We start from the raw sequence: 5774 nt of genomic DNA, 5'->3' as shown, positions 1-5774 counted from the left end.
GAATCTGCCTGCAGTGCAGAAGACCCAGGTTCGATCCCTGGGTTGGGAAATAAGACAAATACTGTATGCTATTATGGAATATATGGAATTTAAAAAAGCTCAGCTTGGGACTTCCCTGGTGGTCCAGTGGTTACAATTCTGCACATCCAATGCAGGGGACATGGGTTCAATCTCTGGTTGAGACACTAAGATCCCATGTGGCATGGCCAAAAAATATTTTTTAAATAAAAAATAAAAGTAAAAAAGCTGAACTCATAAAAACAGTAGAGTGTTGGCTACCAAAGGCTGGGGGTAAGTTGAGGGAAATGGGAAGATGGTCAAAGGTTACAAACTTCCAGTTATAAGATGGATAAGTTCTAGGGATCTAATGTGTAACATGGTGATTATAATGAATAACTCTGTATTATATACTTGAAAGTTACTGAGGGAGTAGACCTTTAATGTTCTCACCACAAAAAAGAAATGGTAGTTATGTGAGATGATAGAGGTGTAATAGTGGTAATCATTTTATAAGTGTATCAAATCAACATACTGGAGTGGGTTGCCAGGGGATCTTCTCAACCCAGGGATCGAACACAGGTCTCCTGCATTGCTGGCAGATTCTTTACTTTCTGAATTGCCAGGGAAGCCCAAGAATACTGGAGTGGGTAGACTATCCCTTCTCCAACGAATCTTCCCAAACCAGGAATTGAACCCAGGGTCTCCTGCATTGCAGGTGGGTTCTTTACCAGCTGAGCTACCAGGATATCCCCATCTCTTATGTTCTCGCCACAAAAAAGAAAGGATAATTATGTGAGATGATAGAGGTGTAATGGTGGTAATCATTCTATAAGTGTATCAGATCACATATTGTACACCTTACATAATATTATAAGCCAATTATATCTCAGTAAATATAGAAAAAAATAAAACGGGAAAATTGGAATGTAGGCTATCTCACTAAATTGTTTGGTGGTTCATCTTTGCTTATCTATAAAAATTTCTTGGGAAACATGTTCAAATGATAGAGGCCCAAGTTCAATCCTATTCCTACAGAATAAGAATCTTTGGGCATAGATCTCTGTTTAAAATTTTTTCCCCAGCTTTGCGCAGTGGCAGTATCGTAGCCAATGAGGTTTATCCGAGGCGCGATTATTGCTAAAAAAAAAAAAAAAATTTTTTTCCCAAGTGACACTGAGGTGTACCAATCTTAAGAATCAACCTGTGCACTAAACCCACAGTTGTGTTTAAACCCCAAGGAACGAGGGGCCTCTGCAGAAAGCAGGAAACGCCCTCTAGTGGCCACAGAAGCCATTCTCCATTCTGCGGGGTCCTGGGACTATGGTGAAGAGGTGGCAAGACCATCATAGCTCAATAATCCCATCAATATGCCCCCTGAAACTTAGGACCCAAAAGGGCAGAACCCGCTTATTCTTATCTTGCACATGAGGGTGCCTAGTATAGAGCCTGACCCATTGTGGGGTAGGCCCTAAAATTAAAGCTTAACATCATAGGCTGCCTTGACACGGGTGGTAAAATCAGAAGGGCCTCAAATGGCCTAAAGACAGATTCCCCACTCTATTCTGCTCTCATGGCTAAAGTACCCTAGCCAGTCAACCCTCCTTATCAAGTGCATCAGGCACAGCTCCTGCTTATCCTTGAGTAGGGGGGTACCCATTCAGATGAGTCAATCACATCCTCCCGTGGGAACCAAAGGGCATCTCAACCTGAGACTCCAAAACCTGCCTTCACAGCACCTGGTTCTTCACTCCGTTGCTGAGTGAGACGTCTGCGTGGCGCTTCCTGGCTAGTGGTGTGCTTTAGCCCAGGCTGTGACAATATATGACTAATAAACTGTTCTCAGGCTCATCTGTGAGTATTGTGTGGGTATTCTGCTGGGTATTGCGTGTTTGGCCATTCTCACAATCCAAAGGCAAGAATCCCTCCCTCACCAGTAAGGGAAAGAGGAGGCAATCAAAATATCCATAAAGGGTGTTCAGTAAATATCTGTTAAACTAATAAACAAATGAGACCAAAGGGCTCTCAGCAAGTTTAGATATCTTCATTTTACTGATTTATTGCCTATTTGCATAAATTCTCAAAGTGATCAGAGGCACTAATGAAGAATTCAGTGAATGTATTTATAGAATGTTAGGTCTGGAAGGGATCTTAAAAAGTCTGAGGGTCCATTCTCTCATTTTGTTTCTGAATGAACTGATGCCCAGGCAAAATTGTGACTTTCTCAAGGAAAGGGGCTACGTTTTATTTTTATATCCCCTCAGTTTGGAATAGAACTGTGTATAGTTCATTCTGATAAACAGATAAATGAATATACAGAGACTAAGGGAATTTCCTTGGGGCATGGTCAGTCATTTCAGTTGTGCCTCTTTGCAGCCCTACAGACCATAACCTGCCAGGCTCCTCTGTCCTTGGGATTCTCCAGGCAAGAACACTGGAGTGGATTGCCATGCTCTTCTCCAGGGGATCTTCCCAACCCAGGGATAAAGCCCTAAATTCTTATGTCTCCTGCATTGGCAGGATGGCCCCCACCTGGGAAGCTTTATGGCACAAGCTAGTTAGTTAATGGCACCGGAAAGACTCAATTCCAGGATTTGATTCAACAAATGTGTGTCAAATGTCTTATATAAGACACATAATCTAGTTCAGTGCCCTGGGGATGAAGGTAAGACTTGAGGTGGGGCTATAAAGATGAAAAAGACATAGTCCCTGCCCTCAAAGGGCATAAATTCTATTATGGTGCTATCCAATATGGTTGCTGCTAGTCACATGTAGTTACTTAAAGTTAAATTAATTAAAACTGAAAATTCAGTTCCTCTGTCACACTAGCTATGTTTCAAGTGTTTAAAAGCTGCATAGTGGCTAGTGGCTACCATATTGGGTTGCAGAGATATAAAATATTTTGATCAATGCAGAAAGTTCTACTGGATAGCTCTACTATAAAAAGAAAGATGTAGTTAAAACTGAGACCATCACGTAAAGCATAAAAGGCTAACAGAAGTATAAATTAATTGCCATGGGACCAGAGCAGGTAGATTCAGATCAGCCTCCCCACCAGATTCTAAGTCCTTGGAGGACAGAGATTCTTTGACTCCTAGAACCTATCATAGGGCCTGACTCATAGAAGATGCTCAACTTATGTTTACTGAATGAAGATAAACTACCAACAAATGTAGTAGTTTTCCCTCTAACATTTCAAAAATAGGAAAGTATACAGAATGTTAATGTATCCACAGCCTAACTTGCAAAAATTCAACAATTTGCTGTATTTGTTAATCTTATATTGGTTTTAGGAAATGAAGTACAGATTTATTGCAAACTCCTATATTCTCTGTCCAATTTCTCTGAACACCCTGAATTTGGTGTTTACCAATCCCATTCACATCTTTATATTATATGTTGTTGTTTTTCAGGCTGTAAGTCATGTCAGACTCTTTGAGACCCCATGGACTGCAGCACACCAGGCTCCTCTGTCCTCCACCATCTCCTGGGAGTTTGCTCAAATTCATGTCCATTGAGTTGGTGGTACTCTCTAACCACCTCATCCTCTGCCACCCCTTTCTCCTTTTGCCTTCAATTTTTCTCAGCATCAAGGTCTTTTCCAATGAGTCAGCTCTTCACATAAGGTGGCCAAAGTATTGGAGCTTCAGCTTCAGCATCAGTCCTTCCAATGAATATCCAGGGTTGATTTCCCTTAGGATTGACTGGTTTGACCTCCTTGCTGTCCAAGGGACTCTCAACAGTCTTCTCCAGCACCACAATTCAAAGGCACCAGTTCTTTGGTGCTAAGCCTTCTTTATGGTCCAACTCTCATATCCATACATGACTACTGGAAAAACTATAGATTTGACTAGATGGACCTTTGTCGACAAAGGGTTATCTCTGCTTTTTAATATGCTGTCTAGATTTGTCATAGCTTTTCTTCCAAAGCAAGAGTCTTTCAATTTCATGGCTGCAGTCGCCATCCACAGTGATTTTGGAGCCCAAGAAAATAAAATCTGTCACTGTTTCCACTTTCCCCCCTCTGTCTGCCATAAAGTGATGGGGCCAGATGCTATGATCTTAGTTTTTTGACTATCGAGTTTTAAGCCAAATTTTTCACTCTCCTCTTTCACCCTCATCAAGAGGCTTTTTAGTTCCTCTTCATTTTCTGCCATTAGCATGGTATCATCTGTATATCTGAAACTGTTGACATTTCTCCCAGCAATCTCGATTCCAGCTTGTGATTCACCCAGCCTGGCATTTCACATGATATACACTGCATATAAGTTAAACAAGCAGAGTGACAATATCAGCCTTGATGTACTTCTTTCCCAATTTGAACCAGTCAGTTTTTCCATGTAAGGTTCTAAATGTTGATTCTTGACCCTCCTACCAGTTTCTCAGGAGTCAGGTAAGGTGGTCTGGTATTCCGATTTCTTTAAGAATTTTCCACAGTTTGTTGTGATTCACACAGTCAAATGCTTTAGCATAGTCAGTGAAGCAGAAGTAGATGTTTTTAGGAATTCCCTTGCCTCCTCCTTGATCCAAGGAATGTTGGCAATTTGATCTCTACTTCCTCTGCCTTTTCTCATTCCAACTTGCACATCTGGAAGTTCTTCATTCATGTCCTGCTGAAGCCTAGCTTGAAGGATTTTGAGCATAATCCTTCCTTGCTAGCATGTGAAATGAATGAATTTCATAGCAGTGGGAACATTCTTTGGCATTGCCCCTCTTTGGGATTGGAATGAAAATTGACCTTTTCCAGTCCTGTGGCCACAGCTGAGCTTTCCAAATTTGTTGGCATATTGAGTGCAGCACTTTGACAGCATCATCTTTTAGGATCTGAAATAGCTCAGCTGGAATTCCATCACCTTCACTTACTTTGTTCATAGTAACGCTTCCTAAAGCCCACTTAACTTCACACTCCAGGATGTATTGTTCTAGATGAGTGACACCATTGTGGTTATCCGGGTCATTAAGACCTTTTTTGCATAGTTTTTCTGTGTATTCTTGCCACCTTTTCTTAATATCTTGTTATGTCCTAACCTAATGTTAGGTCCTTACCATTTCTATCCTTTATCATGCTCATTCTTGCATGAGATGTTCCCTTGGTATCTCCAATATTCTTGAAGTGATCTCTAGTCTTTCCCATTCTTTTGTTTTTCACTATTTCTTTGAACTGTTCATTTAAGAAAGCCTTCTTACCTCTCCTTGCTATTCTCTGAGACTCTGCTTTTAGATGGGTATATCTTTCCCTTTCTCTTTTCGCTTCTCTTCTTTCCTCAGCTATTTGTAAGCTCCTAAGACCCACGTTGCCTTCTTGCATTTCTTTTTCTTTGGGATGGTTTAAGAAATGGAGTAGCCCTCATAGTTAATAAAAGTCCTACATGTAGTACTGGGGTGCAATCTCAAAGATGACAGAATGTTCTCAGTTCATTTCCAACATCACAGTAATCCAAGTCTATGCCCCAACCACTAATGATGAAGAAGCTGAAGTTGACTGGTTCCATGAAGACCTACAAGACTTTCTAGAACTAACACCAAAAAAGATGCCCTTTTCATCATAGAGGATTGCAGTGCAAAAGTAGGAAGTCAAGAGATACGTGGAGTAACAGGCAAGTTTGGCCTTGGAGTACAAAATGAAGCAGGGCAAAAGCTAACAGAGTTTTGTCAAGAGAACAAGCTTGTCATAGCAAACACCCTTTTCCAATACCCAAGAGATGACTCTACACATGGATTATCACCAGATGGTCAATACTGAAATCAGATTGATTATATTCTTTGAAGCTAAAGAT

The 5774-nt window shown here is 40.9% G+C and overlaps 1 non-coding gene across 1 annotated transcript; it reads left to right on the top strand.

Annotated features, from left to right (window-relative positions):
- Nucleotides 1-1080: 1080 nt before the first annotated feature.
- On the top strand, nucleotides 1081-1223 carry LOC136167952 (U4 spliceosomal RNA). Its single transcript, XR_010663126.1, has one exon. It is a non-coding gene; the product is annotated as a U4 spliceosomal RNA (small nuclear RNA).
- The last annotated feature ends 4551 nt before the right edge of the window (nucleotides 1224-5774 follow it).

Source organism: Muntiacus reevesi, chromosome 4, assembly GCF_963930625.1.
Source record: "Muntiacus reevesi chromosome 4, mMunRee1.1, whole genome shotgun sequence".
NCBI lineage: Eukaryota > Metazoa > Chordata > Mammalia > Artiodactyla > Cervidae > Muntiacus > Muntiacus reevesi.
Note: the sequence above shows the minus strand (reverse complement) of the source record. Positions and strands in the feature narration are given on the sequence as shown.